The sequence below is a fragment of the Oculina patagonica genome, chromosome 7 (genome assembly GCF_052425735.1).
Source record: "Oculina patagonica isolate OP01 chromosome 7, crgOcupat, whole genome shotgun sequence".
NCBI lineage: Eukaryota > Metazoa > Cnidaria > Anthozoa > Scleractinia > Oculinidae > Oculina > Oculina patagonica.
The window spans coordinates 19,261,101-19,279,777 of record NC_135764.1 but is presented as its reverse complement, the minus strand read 5'-3'; the positions used below and the strand labels follow the sequence as shown (position 1 = coordinate 19,279,777).

Sequence of the window (18,677 nt, the reverse complement as noted above, 5' to 3'; positions counted from 1 at the left end):
CTCATAGCGCGGGAAACCGTGGTCACGTGTCAAGCGAAGGATTGTGTTTGGTATGCTTAGTGCGTATGTGACAGTGCTACTTTGTGAGATCGAGTTGCTGGCCTTTGTGGCCTTTAAGAATACTACAATATGATTTTTGCGTGGGAAAGATTTCCTTTTATTTCACGGATGTTTATATAATAAAGTTGTATATGTTTTGTTGTCTGGTTGGATAAACTTTATCCAATGATTGGTGAGGAACGCAGTACACATATTTAGGCTGAATTTGCAATATTATCTGATAGACCATTTTTGGAGTTTAATGCTACAATAGTCACAGCCCTTTTACTGTCTGGTGAGAGCAGGGAAATTACAAACTGAATTCCATGCAAACTGATATGCCAGACATGCCAGGTCACACAGAAACCTTGAAAAATATTCCATTTATGTATGATATGAACATAATCATCCCAACTAGCTATTTCGATTTTCAATTGTAGCATGTTCCTTTTTTCCCACGCTGTGCCTAGAAACAGTTAGGAAATGCTGTCAATCAACTTTTTGCATCGGTGAATCTATAAAATCTTGAGGGTGCAGTACTTTCAAAGATGTTGTTTCAGTCTAATTCGCGTTTTGTAGGTGTAAATGTACTCACTTATGTTTTAGCAGTGTCCGAAATTGTTCCACAATGAGATAACGGCCGAAAATTTTTGCAAGAAGTGTAATAGGTTAGATAAGGTAAGGGAGCCTTATGGACCTCGAGCTCTGAAATTGTTTTAACCGTAAAATCTCGAATTTTAAAAACAAGGGTCTCACAATCTCGCAAAGTCTTGAATTGACCATTCTTTACACCGTTTAAAGACTGCCCTCAGTCTGATTAAACTATCCAGGAATGACATCAAACCACAGGTGTCAACAGCCTATACATGTACATGTACACTCAATACAACTCGGTCTGAGCTGTTGGGCCTCCTAACTTTATTTTCTTACATATCACTTAAGAAGTATTTATAGGAATTCTAGGACTTTTTGGCCAATTATAGGAGTTTTATAGGATCCTATAAAATAAAAAGGAAAATAAGGAAATATGGGAGGAATGGGATGTATGATGTACAGTAAAAACCTGAGAGTAAGAACCTTATTTTTAAGAACCTGTTAGGAAAAAAATTGTCAGTTAGACACCCCTTTTATAAGAACCTCTTCAGCTTTTTAAATACTTTTTATAGCTTTTTTACATATTGTAAGTATTTTAGTATTTTTAACAAAGTTTTCAATTTTTGTTTTGTGCATTTGATCATATTAATATGTATATTCTGCACACTACAAGTTTCAATTTATTATTAAATTATACTATTAAGCCCTTAATTTTTTAAAAAACCGATTAAAAGTGTTTTCTTTTAGACACCTAGGAGCCTAATCACTCCAGTTGTAAGTCCCAATGTTGAAAATCATACATGTAAAATATTATGTAATTGATGCCATGACATACATGTAAATATAAACAAAATGGATGCAAATTTAATACAAAGAAAAGGCTGAATGTCGCTAAAAATTCTATCAGCAACAAATAGCCTGAATGTTTGCTTGGGATAATGCAGTTTCTTACTCACAGGTTTTTACTGTATGTCAAATTTCTTGGTAATAAAATATGTGCATGTTATTAAACAGCCAAAAACACATTGCTGTAAATCTGAGAAAGTAGAGGAAGGCAAATGCTGGAAATCAAGAGAAGAAGAAAGTAACACCCTAGAAGAAACAATTTACAAGAATACAGGGCTTGAGACTAACTTTTTAACTCACTGGTTTACTGGCTAGTGACATGTCAGATTTTACTTAATTATAGCCAAAAGTAATTTTTCACTAGTCAGGTAATTGATTTCTATCAAGAACAGTTGATTTTTTCGAGTTTTTCACTAGCCAAATGGCTAGTAGGGATGCTAAACCTGGTAGCCAAAACCTAAAATTTAGTAGTCTTTGGTTAGTTGGCAACTGTTCGTCTCGAGCCCTGAGAAGGTAAAGAAAAATTTGAGTAACATACTATGTCAAACCAATAAATCCACATCTACTTTATTCCTCATGAGACTGCCTAGTCAATCACTCGCTGGCCCATCCACAACCGGAGTACTGAGCTCTGAGCTAATCTCCAGCCGAACCCTTTACACTGCCAGAAACTATGAACCCTTTAACACACTAGTCGGGTAGACTAAGTTACTTACAGGAAACTAATCTCATCTCGTCTCAGCTCACTCAGCTCAAACTCGCGCCTACATTGTGCAATATGTTGCTGTAACTTTCAAATTGGGAAGTAATACGCACAACACTTTGCAATTTATAATGCAGCAATGCTGTGAGAAAAGTTAAACGAAGATGTTGCCTTAAAAAATGCAAACATATTTCTACAGTATGTCATTTTATAACAAATATAATTTTTAGGAAACTAAAATACTAACAATGGCAATTAGTGAAAAAATTTGAATAATTTTTATGAAAGCTGTGACCACACAAACATACATGCAAGATGGTAAGCCTGTGCAAGAACACAAGTCTACTTTGCAAACCGTGTTGTCTCAACTCGCAACACTGCATTTCATTGTGTGACAAGTTGCTAACAGACGCAGTTATAGATGTATGCGCAACAATTCATCTCAACTTGCAATGCAACAAAGTTGTGCGACAAGCTGGTAGAAACTGTTTCCCATAAGACCAGACCTTTTTAGGACATTTTAACTGTCCATGGCATTTCCATGCTTCAGCATAAGCATATGAAATATTAAGTGATGACGTCATTGTTAGCAACATTGCAGATACACCGACGCGAAAATAATAAATACTATCAAGCCGTAACGTATCTCAAGCCATGTCTCAGCTAGAGTTCACTCCATAAAGGAAACTAAAAGCTTCGGAGCTCAAAGTCGCTTGATGATCTCCTACATGATCTTCAAAAGGATCATTTAGTTCTAGTTCCTTAGTTACAGCTTCCACAATTTCTGCCATTTAAAAACCCTTTTTGTCACATCATACTGTAAATATTTCGGCCGCTTAAAAATTTCTTTTGAGATATGTGTCAAGTCATGTTAACTTCTCGTAAATGTTTGAGTTTTTTGGAGATTATAAGTGATCATGTGACTGGTGTCTACTGTTAGCAGTTGTAAATTGTCTTAGTTTTAAACACATGTACAGTCTTAGGTATGATTGTTTTGAAACACTTATTAAATTGTTTTTCAACTAACACAGCATCTGTGTGGGGTATGAAAATCCTTTTTAAAACTCCTATATTTTGTCCAAAAATCCTATGAATCTCCTTTATGATATCCAGGGTGACTTTAAATGTTACAACCGAACCTTTTTATATGAAATCGTGAGATGACCATTGGAGGTGGCTGGGTTTCAATTGCCTTAACCTATAAAGCCCTCAGACAAATAGTCTTCTTTCCTAAATATAATACTGACCATGTATGCTACACCATTGGAAAAGTTATTCAGCAGTATAGTATTGTAAATGACATTAACAAATAAGAAGAAAGTTAAAACTTTGAAAGAAGTAAAAGATACAAAAAAGAGAAAAATGGCAAAATATGTTATGTTGTATACCCCTGAAATATTTCACAACCCAAATAGATAAGGATAGCATGTTTTAAACGTTATAGCGCTGCAGAACTTAGTTATGTACACAGGTATGTACATGAAGCACTGATGAAATGAATTTAAACTACATGTAATTCAGCAAGTATTGACCAAATAGTGACGTTATGTGCAGGCAGGGTTAGCTGATGCTAAAACATATTTGTATGTGGAATTGTAACTAACGTCCACGGAAGAGTTACTTATAGCTAGAAGGTCATTCAGTCTACTACTGAAGTCTGTCTGGTGACAGGAATGGTCTTTTTACACAAAAGTGGGTTATAGTTTTAGTGTGATTACAAGATGAACTGTAACTGACAAAAGATTTATTGTTGACTCCAAAAAGGTTACATTTGTTTGAAGTTGTTTTTATTTATCCTTAGAGAAAATAAACTTACGAACATAGCAAAGCATATACATTTGCCGTAATTTTTCCACGAACAACGTCAACCCACCATAGCAAAGCATATACATTTGCCGTAATTTTTCCACGAACAACGTAAACCGAACGTAAATCTTTTGAAAAAATATAGAAAATTTAAAATGGAACTTGATGTTTTCTTGCACAGCCACATCCGTCAAATTTAGAGAATACAATCCTTTGCCCAAGATCTTAACTTAACGATTCACAAGTAGTTCATAATTCATTTGCCATCGGATTCCCATAGAAACACTACAAATTCTGACGGAGTTGCCTACCCGTCAAGATGACGTTCAAAACCTTGATAACGTCTATAATTATTCAATTATTACCGAGCTAGATAACAGAACGGAGGTGCGGTGGCCTAATGGTTAGAGCGCCGGATTCCGGATCAAGTGGTCCGAGTTCGAGCCCCGGCCGGGGTCACTTGTGTTGTGTTCTTGGGCAAGACACTTTGCTCTCATAGTGCCTCACTCCACCCAGGTGCATAAATGGGTTCCGGCGACATAATGCTGGGGGAACCCTGCAATGGACTAGCATCCCATTCAAGGGGGAGTAGAAATATCAATTCCTAGCTGCTTAATGCTACGGAAACCTGGATAAGCTCCGGCAGTGTGGGCCGCTTGGCTCGTGGCTTCTCCTTTTTAACAGAACGGAACATTGCTACTTTTTTTCGAAGTGAAGGCTTAAAACGTTTAAAGGAGTGTTTCTTAGAATCATATATGCCAAGTGCCTTTCATAGTGGCAGAAAAACATGCAGGTGGATGAATGAGCAGCATTTGCAAGGTTATTGACCACCAAGGTCTCCACTCGCGCCTACATTGTCTCGAGCCCTGAGAAGGTAAAGAAAAATTTGAGTAACATACTATGTCAAACCAATAAATCCACATCTACTTTATTCCTCATGAGACTGCCTAGTCAATCACTCGCTGGCCCATCCACAACCGGAGTACTGAGCTCTGAGCTAATCTCCAGCCGAACCCTTTACACTGCCAGAAACTATGAACCCTTTAACACACTAGTCGGGTAGACTAAGTTACTTACAGGAAACTAATCTCATCTCGTCTCAGCTCACTCAGCTCAAACTCGCGCCTACATTGTGCAATATGTTGCTGTAACTTTCAAATTGGGAAGTAATACGCACAACACTTTGCAATTTATAATGCAGCAATGCTGTGAGAAAAGTTAAACGAAGATGTTGCCTTAAAAAATGCAAACATATTTCTACAGTATGTCATTTTATAACAAATATAATTTTTAGGAAACTAAAATACTAACAATGGCAATTAGTGAAAAAATTTGAATAATTTTTATGAAAGCTGTGACCACACAAACATACATGCAAGATGGTAAGCCTGTGCAAGAACACAAGTCTACTTTGCAAACCGTGTTGTCTCAACTCGCAACACTGCATTTCATTGTGTGACAAGTTGCTAACAGACGCAGTTATAGATGTATGCGCAACAATTCATCTCAACTTGCAATGCAACAAAGTTGTGCGACAAGCTGGTAGAAACTGTTTCCCATAAGACCAGACCTTTTTAGGACATTTTAACTGTCCATGGCATTTCCATGCTTCAGCATAAGCATATGAAATATTAAGTGATGACGTCATTGTTAGCAACATTGCAGATACACCGACGCGAAAATAATAAATACTATCAAGCCGTAACGTAATCTCAAGCCATGTCTCAGCTAGAGTTCACTCCATAAAGGAAACTAAAAGCTTCGGAGCTCAAAGTCGCTTGATGATCTCCTACATGATCTTCAAAAGGATCATTTAGTTCTAGTTCCTTAGTTACAGCTTCCACAATTTCTGCCATTTAAAAACCCTTTTTGTCACATCATACTGTAAATATTTCGGCCGCTTAAAAATTTTTTTTGAGATATGTGTCAAGTCATGTTAACTTCTCGTAAATGTTTGAGTTTTTTGGAGATTATAAGTGATCATGTGACTGGTGTCTACTGTTAGCAGTTGTAAATTGTCTTAGTTTTAAACACATGTACAGTCTTAGGTATGATTGTTTTGAAACACTTATTAAATTGTTTTTCAACTAACACAGCATCTGTGTGGGGTATGAAAATCCTTTTTAAAACTCCTATATTTTGTCCAAAAATCCTATGAATCTCCTTTATGATATCCAGGGTGAATTTAAATGTTACAACCGAACCTTTTTATATGAAATCGTGAGATGACCATTGGAGGTGGCTGGGTTTCAATTGCCTTAACCTATAAAGCCCTCAGACAAATAGTCTTCTTTCCTAAATATAATACTGACCATGTATGCTACACCATTGGAAAAGTTATTCAGCAGTATAGTATTGTAAATGACATTAACAAATAAGAAGAAAGTTAAAACTTTGAAAGAAGTAAAAGATACAAAAAAGAGAAAAATGGCAAAATATGTTATGTTGTATACCCCTGAAATATTTCACAACCCAAATAGATAAGGATAGCATGTTTTAAACGTTATAGCGCTGCAGAACTTAGTTATGTACACAGGTATGTACATGAAGCACTGATGAAATGAATTTAAACTACATGTAATTCAGCAAGTATTGACCAAATAGTGACGTTATGTGCAGGCAGGGTTAGCTGATGCTAAAACATATTTGTATGTGGAATTGTAACTAACGTCCACGGAAGAGTTACTTATAGCTAGAAGGTCATTCAGTCTACTACTGAAGTCTGTCTGGTGACAGGAATGGTCTTTTTACACAAAAGTGGGTTATAGTTTTAGTGTGATTACAAGATGAACTGTAACTGACAAAAGATTTATTGTTGACTCCAAAAAGGTTACATTTGTTTGAAGTTGTTTTTATTTATCCTTAGAGAAAATAAACTTACGAACATAGCAAAGCATATACATTTGCCGTAATTTTTCCACGAACAACGTCAACCCACCATAGCAAAGCATATACATTTGCCGTAATTTTTCCACGAACAACGTAAACCGAACGTAAATCTTTTGAAAAAATATAGAAAATTTAAAATGGAACTTGATGTTTTCTTGCACAGCCACATCCGTCAAATTTAGAGAATACAATCCTTTGCCCAAGATCTTAACTTAACGATTCACAAGTAGTTCATAATTCATTTGCCATCGGATTCCCATAGAAACACTACAAATTCTGACGGAGTTGCCTACCCGTCAAGATGACGTTCAAAACCTTGATAACGTCTATAATTATTCAATTATTACCGAGCTAGATAACAGAACGGAGGTGCGGTGGCCTAATGGTTAGAGCGCCGGATTCCGGATCAAGTGGTCCGAGTTCGAGCCCCGGCCGGGGTCACTTGTGTTGTGTTCTTGGGCAAGACACTTTGCTCTCATAGTGCCTCACTCCACCCAGGTGCATAAATGGGTTCCGGCGACATAATGCTGGGGGAACCCTGCAATGGACTAGCATCCCATTCAAGGGGGGAGTAGAAATATCAATTCCTAGCTGCTTAATGCTACGGAAACCTGGATAAGCTCCGGCAGTGTGGGCCGCTTGGCTCGTGGCTTCTCCTTTTTAACAGAACGGAACATTGCTACTTTTTTCGAAGTGAAGGCTTAAAACGTTTAAAGGAGTGTTTCTTAGAATCATATATGCCAAGTGCCTTTCATAGTGGCAGAAAAACATGCAGGTGGATGAATGAGCAGCATTTGCAAGGTTATTGACCACAAGGTCTCCTAGTACAGACACCTTTGGGGATTAAATATCTGTGTGGTTTTGATTTGAAACAAACTTTCACAGTTTCTCTGAAAGTCTTGGAATTTGTAATCTTTGCAATGTTTGTTCATTTTGCCTGGTAGCAATGCTGTTTGAACGGGTCATTAAATTATACCGTAATACGAACAAGATGGGTATGGTTTTATTGTTGCTGTGTCAATGTCCTTCGTAATTAATGATTAAGTTTTAGAGTTTATGTACTAACTGATACCTGGATTAAACAGTTAGGTGGTTGAGCATTAAGCTCTTGTATACTGCCTTGGTTTATTGTTACTCCTTAGATTAACGGGTACTTTACATGCAGATGTTCAAATCAGTATCTTTGTGTGTATGCGTGTGGGAATGCCACAGTAAGTAGGTTTTTGCACTCTTTATTACAGGTGCCAGTTGAAGAATGTTAAGACGAAAAAGAACCCACAACGGAGAGAAGCCCCATCGATGCAGAACCTGTGACAAGTGCTTTAGCACCTCAGGAAATTTGCAGATACATGAAAGACGCCACACTGGGGAAAAGCCATTTCAATGTAAAACATGTGACAAGTGTTTTAATGCAGCGTGGAGGTTGCGGGTCCACGAAAGATCCCATTCCGGAGAAAAGCCATATCAATGCAAAATCTGTAACAGGTGTTTTAGCACCTTAGGAGGTTTGCAGATACATGAAAGGACCCACACTGGAGAGAAACCTTTTAAATGTAAAACCTGTGACAAGTGTTTTAGTGCAGCAGGCAGATTGCAGGTGCATGAATGATCCCACACTGGAGAAAAGCCATATCAGTGCAAATACTGTAACAAGTGCTTTGGTCAAGCAGGATATTTGCAGATACATGAAAGATTCCACACTGGTGTGAAGCCTTTTAAATGTAAAACCAGTGAAAAGTGTTTTAGTGCAGCGTGCAAGTTGTGGGTGCATGAAAGATCCCATACAGGAGAAAAGCCTTATCAATGCAAAACCTGCAACAAGTGTTTTAGCGAAGTAGGAAATTTGCAGGTACATGAAAGATCCCACACTGGAGTGAAGCCTTTTAAATGTAATACCTGTGACAAACGTTTTAGTACACTGGGCAATTTGCGGTCACATGAAAGATCCCACACTGCAGAAATAGCCATATCCATGCAAAACCTGTGGCAGGTGTTTTCGTCAAGCAGGGTATTTACGAATACATGAAAGATCCCATACTGGAGAAAAGCCATATCAATGTCAAACCTGTGATAGGTGTTTTAGCCAAGCGGGAAATTTGCGAAAACATGAAAAATCCCATACTAAAGAGAAGCCATATGTATGCCAGGTGTACTGCAAAAGTTATTTTCGGTTACAAAGTCTCAAAATGCACAGCAAGAAGCATTACAACGCCCTGTATTCCAAACAGGATAAGGATCTTGCTAATGTCACAAGCAGACAAGTCTCTGTGTTTGAGGCCGCGTGACTTAAGCGTCACGGTATGCGCTATTTGATCCCATACATTCACTGTAATTTGTAACGATTGACCTCCGCTTGAGTCAACTGATCGTGAGAAATGCTCCATAAAATACTGAATTTCGCATCTTTTCATCCCAAACGTTGATCTACTGTAAGCCAGATAAATAAAGTTCACTTACCTTTCATCTTTTGTATGATCTTTTGTGTTTTCATGGGGTTTTGAGGCCGTTAATTCCTCGATAGTCGTCACCGCCCCCAGCTAAAGTAAGAAATCAAAGTCTCTTCGAGATGTCGACGTTTTTGCATGAAGTATGAGTCGAAGGTTTATCCTGTGCATTGTTCTTCGAACTTATCATTACAGTTTTTTTGTAGTTTAGTTTAACAATTTCCTATCTTCGCGTAGGAAATGCAGCCATATAATTTTGTCAAAAATTGCTCGTCCGCGCCGGGTATTTATACACATATTCCTTAACATTACACAAATAAACAGTGCAAATTTCACCGAGATCTGACAATTCTATACTTTAAAATTGCAAGGACCTTTCGAGGCAGTCGATTACGGCAGCGAAATTAGCAAATGAAACAGCAAAATATGCGTTCGACGCTTTGTTTTTGCGACGCCATATTTGAATTGTTATAGCCGGGTAGACCGCTGTTCAATGTGTTCAAGGCCGTATCGTTACGATTGCTCCACGAAAAAGCACGAAAAAAAAAATATGGATATTTCCGACTACTGTCGGAGAAAACATTGCGCATATAATTGGGGCGTAAACAAATCGTCACACTCAAGCTGCGTTTTGTCAAGGCTCTGCGAGGGTCGGATATCAAGACCCATGATTAAACAAAAGCCATATATACAGTGAATGCTTTCGAATTATATTTGAAGATGAAATACGAAAGAATTTTGCTGTCTTTGACTGAAATTCCACTCGAACTGCGTAGATACGATCGCATGTTGTAAAGCCGATTCATGCAACATTGCTGTCATTCCCTGTCAACGCGAGGTCACGTCCCTAACGACCTAGGCTGATGACGAAATAGAGTTGCGCTTACATGTAGCGACCAAATTTGGCCTAATTTTTAACCGCTCCTAAGCTAAAAGAAGCCCCCATCTCTTGCATTTGTTTTAACTTCAATAATATCTTTGAAAAGAGCGAGTTTTTTGGTATGGTTTATTTTTGACGTTTGTAACTTTTAAACGATGTAAGTGCTAGTGATTATTTAATCGTGTTTTAGTTACGCAATCCATTGTTTGTGCGACGCTTTTTATAGATCGCCTTTCAGACACACGTGCGTTGAGATAAGAAAGCTGACATGTCACTTTTAAAATTGTTATATAACGTTTGTAAATGTGACAAGTCACATTTTTTTCACGAGATCGCAAGTGATCACCCACAGCGAAAAGTAATCCCTTGATAAATTAAAACAGTCCCTTGATAAATTAAAAAAGTCCCTTGAGAGTTTACAAATATGTGGTTCCAAATTTTGTCCACTAACCCCTATTCTACGTTTTTAGCTTGTACACAAGCAAAAACGTCGAAAAAAATGACAAGGCTGGCAACTTCGATGGCCCGCCGAGATCGACAGCCTCCCAGTTTTCGGCCAATTTCTCCAATTCCACGCGTCGCTCGCCATCCAGCCTCGGGCAAGTTAAAGGTAGGTCATTTTCAAAGATCTGTGCCAAAAATCGCCGCAATCGCTCGGTTCTAACATGCTTAAAAGCCGCCGCGAATTTCCAATTTTGCTGCGAAATCGCCATCGTCAGAGGATGTGAGCAACAGAGGTCGCTCATAACGCCGATATCAAATTAATCGAAAACAACGGTCAGATTACGCCCGCCAGCGACAAAATTAACCCTTGCCCCATCCCACAGCGCACGGCATGTCAGACGAAAAACCCACATCAATAATTTGCGTTTTCTATAGTTATGCTTTAAGCATTCACTTTTTTAATAGCCCATTAATTAAAATTGTGCCTCTTTCTTAGGAAAACAAGATGTAGAGCTAGCAAAAAAGGTTACGCAGTTTGCTGTTATCACAGACATGCCGTGCGCTGTGGGATGGGGCAAGGGTTAATTTTGTCGCTGGCGGGCGTAATCTGTCCGTTGTTTCCGATTAATTTGAATTTGATATCGGCGTTATGAGCGACCTCTGTTGCTCACATCCTCTGACGATGGCGATTTCGCAGCAAAATTGGAAATTCGCGGCGGCTTTTAAGCATGTTAGAACCGAGCGATTGCGGCGATTTTTGGCACAGATCTTTGCAAATGACCTACCTTTACCTTGCCCGAGGCTGGATGGCGAGCGACGCGTGGAATTGGAGAAATTGGCCGAAAACTGGGAGGCTGTCGATCTCGGCGGGCCGTCGAAGTTGCCAGTCTTGTCATTTTTTCTTACTTTAGCTGGGGGCGGTGACGACTATCGAGGAATTAACGGCCTCAAAACCCCATGAAAACACAAAAGATCATACAAAAGATGAAAGGTAAGTGAACTTTATTTATCTGGCTTACAGTAGATCAACGTTTGGGATGAAAAGATGCGAAATTCAGTATTTTATGGAGCATTTCTCACGATCAGTTGACTCAAGCGGAGGTCAATCGTTACAAATTACAGTGAATGTATGGGATCAAATAGCGCATACCGTGACGCTTAAGTCACGCGGCCTCAAACACAGAGACTTGTCTGCCTGTGCTAATGTTTATGATATGTCGTCATCAGCGAGATCCACTTTGACAGATGTCAAGCAAAGCCATGTCAAGACGTTCACTTGTTGGATTTGCCACGAGGAACTCAGCAGTTACTCCTTACTTGTTGAACACTATGACGATCATATCAAATAATACGTTAAAAGCGTTTATAAAAAAATACTTAAAAGCGTTTAGCCGTTCTGTTAAAGGTGATTTGAAGTGACGTCATTTCGAATAATAAATTTGGGGAAGAAATTGTGTAGTACTCTGACCAGGTTTTTTGTTCTTTGAAATGGTAATTTTTTTGCAATTAGGGTACAAGTGATGGTACACAGGGTTTTTGATAGTATGTAAGCTTACTGTAATGTCTGCATGCACTTTTGATTCCAAAGAAGAGACTTTGCTTTACATTGTTTCTATATATTTGGAGAATGGGTACTGGGTTAACACACAAGCTATCGTGTGGCAGTTGGCAGTTGTAATCACGTGATGTTAGTAATCTAAGTAAATGAAACAGCATTGTAAAAGTACGGACAGAATAGATTAGATTGTCGAAGTGTACGAGTTGAACGTTGAAATAAACTGAATATTGTTGAATAGATACAGTCCTCTGTTTGATTGCGACCAGCGCCGGGATAATTTCCCGTACATGTGGTCCTCCGTGCCAGAATGGTGAAAACGAAGAAAAAATGCAAAGAAGCAAGTCTCGAGGAAAATGTGGCGTTAAAGCGAAAGGGTCTTCAAACACACCTTCAACAAGTGGTGGAGGATACGAAGGCCCTGTTAGAATCATTCGACCAGAGGCAGCATCTTAAAGCTGTGCAATTAAAAGAAACGCTCGAGTAGCGATTGGATTCACTAAAAAAGTTAGATGAAGAAATCTTGAACATTTTCGTCCAAATAGAAGGTGTATTGAATGGCGAAATTGCCGAAGAAGTTCAACGTGCCGGGGACACAAGGGACGAGATAAAGGCTTTGAGCACTTCTCTAAGTGACCTCGTATCCCGCAAATCGGGCGTTCAAAATCAAGACAGCGATTTGGAGACAAATCATTCTGGCCTGAATATCAACGACAAAAGTCCGCATGTCAACAACGTTAGACTCGCCAAGCTAGAAACGAAGCGTTTTACGGGAAAAGTTGAGGAGTGGCAGAAATTCTGGGACAGTTTTGAAAGCGCAATTCACACCAACTCCAAATTGTCGCCCGTAGAAAAATTTAGTTACCTACGTGGGCTTCTTGTTGGAGCACCGCGAACCTCGATTGCTGGTTTGTCGTTGACAGCGGCGAACTATGAGGCCTCCATTGACATTTTGCAACGGAGATTTGGGCGAAAGATTACGATAAAGAGAGCGCACGTAAATGACCGACTGCAAGTTCCATCCGTGTACCATGAAAAGGACACTGTTTCCCTACGCAGGCTGTGCAACACTGTAGAAGTGCATCATCGAGGTCTACAAGCACTAGGAGTAAATGCAACTACGTATGAAGGCATTGTCGTCCCTTCAATCCTGACCAAACTTCCCGAGACAGTCAGACTGCAAATAACGAGGGGAAACAAGTACAAAGAATGAAAAATGGAGGAGATGCTTAAGGAATTGCTTTGTGAACTTGAACTGCGAATGAGGAACATTGTTTTAGAAAGGAGAAGACCGAAAGACGAGCGAGCGACTGAGATCAAGGAAGATTTGGGGGCGGACCCTTGTCAGCCAGCACCCTCTTAGCCAGGACGAACAATTTGTGTGCCTATTGTTAGGGTAAACACGCCCATGAGAATTGTGAGAACGTTACATCTGTAGAGGAACGAAAGGAATTGTTACGTAAGAACGGAAGATGTTTTATTTGTGTTAGTAAGGGGCATATTTTATGTCATTGTACGTCTGAAAGTTTATGTAACAATTGTAAGAAACCAGGGCATCACATTTTTATTTGTTATTGGGGTCACAACGCGTACCAGGCACCGCGGCGTCAAGTCAATCGCGCCAACAATGGTGATAATTATGTCTTGCAAAACGTCAGTCAAGCCAGCCATGCCAGTCCCACTCTTTATGTGGGTTCTATGGGTAGGGTTGAATTGCAAACAGCCCGGGCAATTATTTCGGGAAATAAGAGTTCCAGGGTACGGGTGTTATTTGACGCGGGAAGTCATAAGTTCTTTATTACCACTAGAGCTGTCCAGTTAGCGGGACTACGAGAGGGAAGAAAGGAGTGGGTAGAAATAAGTACTTTTGGACAGCAAGCAAGAGATAGTGGAATGAGGGGCGTGTACGAATTTGATGTTTTCCCTTTGCAGCGAGGGAGTGGGATTAGCACTGAAGCGTATGAGGTGCCCAACATAACACAAATTAGAAATGACATCTTGAGGCCAGGAAAACCAAGTACCCCCATCTACAAGACTTGTGGTTTTCTGATGTCAGCCGAGATAGGGAGATTCTCGAAATCGACCTGCTCATCGGGGCGAATTATTTCTGGTCCTTTCAAGGGGGGAGAACAATAAGGGGGGAGCCTGACGAACCCGTCGCCATTGAAAAGCGCTTGGGTTGGGTTTTGTCGGGGCCCTTAAAGGGATTTTGTGATGATTCACAGGTAAGTGTTCATCTTGTGAGTCATAACATGTCACGCAATGTAGAATGCCGGGAATTGGAGGAAAGCGCACAAAAACTGTGGGACCACGAAACATTAGGAATTCGAAAAGATGATGAAGTTCACAAAGCGTTGAAAGGTTTAATGAAAAAATATAAGTGTTTCTACCCTGGAAAGAAGCACATGGGCCTCTGCCGAGCAATTACCAAGCCAGCAGGAAACGGCTCAAGGGACAATTGGAAAGACTCAGAAGCGACACCGATATTCTAGACACCTATGATGCAATAATCAAAGAACAAGAAGAGGCTGGAATAATCTAAAGGGTTGCCGTGAGAACAGTTGATAAGATTCACTACCTTCCGCACCATGCTGTCCTACGTAAGGACGCCAAAACAACCAAGGTTAGAGTAGTGTATGACGCATCATCTAAAGAAGGAAAAGGGGGTGTCTCTTAACGACTGTTAGACTTGCTCCAAGTCGCTCGTTAGATTCGCAGGAGACCGCTGGATACGGAAACGAAGGGCGCGAGCGGGCATGAGAAACAACATTGCGGAGGATCGTTGCGGAACGAGCGACTTGTCTCACCTGCAGCGCGCCAATTCTAAAATATGGCGTCACCGGTGGATTTTTCCACCGGTGACGCCATCTAGATTATGTCAATCATATTGTATTACGCGCGAACTTACTGAGCGCGCAGTGCCCGCCAACTTAGCGCGCGCTGCTCGCGAGACAAGCTTGCGTTTAACTTTTCAGACTTGTTTCCTTTTCACATCGGCAGTTAAACCAGTTTTAGAACAAACAACACAAATGTCTTTGTGCCTGTCCCTTTTAAATCTTACAGAAATGAGGGAGTCATCAACGGCCCTAAGTATGATTTCCCATCAAAAAGGGAAGAAAAGCACAATTTTAACACACGCCACAGCGCGCGTCAGCTGCACACGGCGCACGAAACTGTCGTCAATACACTAAAAGAAACCAATTCAGGGCTGACAAGCATGATTCAATTTTTCGCGGCAATAAACGTCAGCCAGAATCGATTTCCTGCAAGTGACACAAGTCGCTCGTTCCGAGCCATTCCTCGGCAAGTGTCATTTGTTTTCCTTCGCGCGCGCGTTCACAGAAATGAATCCCGCGCGATTTCAAAGGTGCTTTTACTCAAGTGGTCTTTCTCGCTTGATTTCAAAGCGATTTTATTTAAGTAACTATAGATGCAACGAAAAACGAGCGACTTGGGGCATATCTAAACGACTGTCTGCACGTGGGGCCTGCTTTATCTCCATTATTGTTTGACACTCTCGTTCGATTTAGAAAGAAGCGCGTTTCGTTAGTAGGTGATATTAAGAAGGCGTATCACAATATTGTGGTCAACGAGCGTGACAGGGATTGTTTGAGGTTTCTTTGGGTGAAGAGTGTTGACAGCGAGCAATTAGACCCTGTTGTTTACAGATTCCGTCGTGTTGCGTATGGAGTCAACTGCTCGCCGTTTCTTCTTAAAGGAGAAGTTCACTCCAGAATGGCCATTTATTTTATTTACGCCAATAAAAAGTTAACAAAAAGATATGTTATTCACCAAAATTTCAGCCTCCAACGTTCGCTATAACCCTACAAAATCTTTGCCAAAACTCGACAACAGAACGCCGCCATCTTGAAGCTGAAGTTTGGCGGGAAAATTTTAATAATCAACTCTTTGATTTTGTATTGCTTGAAGCTCTGTTTGAGCAAAATGGAGCTGCACAAACAGGCAATTTGACAAATAAAAGCCACTACAAAGAAACAAGGAGTTTCGAGAATTTAAATTTTTCCATAAAACTTTAGGCTGAGCTCTTTGACGTCACGCATACATTACCAGCTCCAAGATGGCGGCGTTCAGTTATCGAGATTTGGGAAAGATTTCGCAGGGTTAAAGCGCACGTTGGAGGCTGAAGTTTTGGTGAATTACATATCTTTGTCTAAACGTTTTATTGGCGTAAAGAAAAAAATCTGGAGTGAACTTCTCCTTTAATGCAACACTCCAGTACCATTTAGATCGGTTTATTGAGATCGACCCAGAGTTCGTGCGGGTTATGAAAAAGAGTTTTTACGTCGATGATATCGTCACAGGGCAAACGACCAGTCGGGAGGCAGGTGAGTTGTATGAAAAGGCAAAGACAAGACTTGCGATAAGTGGGTTTAAATTGAGGAAAAGTTTGACTAACAGCAAGGAGTTAAAAGCAAAAATAACAAAGCGCGAAATGCGTGGCGAGTCGAACGTAGACAAACAGATCGAAAGCGCTGACGAAAGTTACGCCAAAGCCACAATCGGAGCAAAGGTAAAAACCAAGAGTGAAAAAATACCAGGGCTGTCGTGGAATTGCGAAAGTGATACGTTTGTGTTTGAGTTGTCTGAAATGGTTGAAAAAGCAGATGGGTTACCCGTTCCGAAACGAAACATTTTGAAGGTGTTCGCAGGTATGTATGACCCCCTAGGCTTTCTGAGTCCAGTAATTGTTGGCATGAAAGTTTTATCTCAAGAGTTGTGTGTAAGCAAAGTAGACTGGGACGAACGAATAACCAGCGAAATTGAGAAGAGTTGGATTGGATGGCTAAGAGACTTGAAAGAGACGAAAGAGATTCATGTTCCGAGATGTGTCCATGGAATAGGACAAGGTAAGTTAAACTGTTTGCTGCACGGATTTGCAGATGCAAGTAGAAAGGCGTACTGAGCTATTATTTACTTTGTGTGTGAGGTTTCTGGAGCCGTTTCTTCGACCCTGCTAACCTCCAAGACGAGAGTTTCTTACCAAGACTTGACCAGCAAATGGAAATTGGAAGATCATGGTGGCGTGTTGAAATGTCGGAGAAGATTAGAAAATTCCGACTTAGACATGAAAGCTCAGCAGCCTATCATCCTTGCAAAGGATCACCGGCTCACAAAACTTCTCATTGAAGAGTGCCATAGAAAGGTACATCACAGGGGAGTGAGAGCAACACTGGGCGAACTCAGGTCAAGGCTTTGGGTGCCCAAGGGCCGACAGGTCGTTAAAAAGGTTTTGAGAGAATATGTGACGTGCAAGAAAGAGCAGTGTAAACCATTTGAAGCACCACCAACGGCGGCTTAACCGGAATTCAGGGTTAGAGAATCTCCGCCTTTCTCTAAGGTAGGTATCGATTTTGCTGGGCCGTTGTTCGTTAAAACGAAACCAGGAGAAATAGTCAAGGCTTATGTGGCTTTGTTTACTTGTTGCGTGACGCGAGCTGCGTACTTGGATTTGGTAACCGATCTTAAAGCAACTACATTTGTACTATGTTTGAGACAATTTGCAGCTAGAAAAGGTACACCATCGGTTATTATTTCAGACAAAGTTGGTGAAGAGATTGTGTGACAGCGACGGAGTGAAGGAATCGAATCGGATAGACTGGAAATTTAATTTGGAAAAGACTCCCTGGTGGGGTGGATTTTACGAGCGACTAATAGGCACTGCCAAGCGTTGTCTTAGAAAGGTGCTCGGCAATGCAAAGCTCAACGCTAGTGAATTGCTAACTGTGCTGACCGAAGTGGAAGCGACCATGAATTCCCGTCCGCTTACTTATGAATACGACGAGATAGGAGCCGAAATGCTTACGCCATCGCACCTTATCTATTGTCGTCGATTGCTGAGTTTTCCCGCAGAGGTAAGAGATGATGAAAAGGAAAACCAAACAGGCTTCCTGCGAAGGTTCAGGTATCTAGCGAGGTTGCGAGTGCATTTTTGGAATCGGTGGCTCAAAGAATACTTAACTGATTTGAGAGAACACCACCGTATTTAAGAGGAATACAACAACAAGGCAAGAGCAGGCGAAGTTGTCTTAGTACACGAAGATAACGTTAAGAGAAGCAACTGGAAGATGGGGAAAGTAGAAGAGCTTATTGTTGGCAAAGACAAAAAGGTAAGGGGTGTCAAACTAAGGGTAATCACTAAAGGGAAGCCCATCTATCGAAGCTGGCCTTCACTGCTTTGCCATCCATGTCCAACTGGTGACGGTTAATTTTGCGTAGCTATCAAGGCACTCCTTCAAACAAATGTTTGATAACTACACCTCTGGATGTGGAGAGAAAGGCTATCGGATGTTGGTGGCAGGGACTCACTGCTTTGTTTCTTGTGACAAAACATGAAATAACGCAGTATAAAGGGGTCTTCTTTGAAGAAGGATACAAACTATAGATAAAAGTCTCTGCTTCATTTGCTGTCTTCCTGTCTACATTTGGCGTTAGCCCAAACTATGCTTAGCTTTCTTG

The 18,677-nt window shown here is 40.4% G+C and overlaps 2 pseudogenes; both read left to right on the top strand.

Moving 5' to 3' along the window:
- Positions 1 to 8,132: 8,132 nt before the first annotated feature.
- On the top strand, positions 8,133 to 11,994 carry LOC144659266 (uncharacterized; annotated as a pseudogene).
- Positions 11,995 to 12,272: 278 nt separating this feature from the next.
- Positions 12,273 to 13,563, top strand: LOC144659265 (uncharacterized; annotated as a pseudogene).
- Positions 13,564 to 18,677: the final 5,114 nt, after the last annotated feature.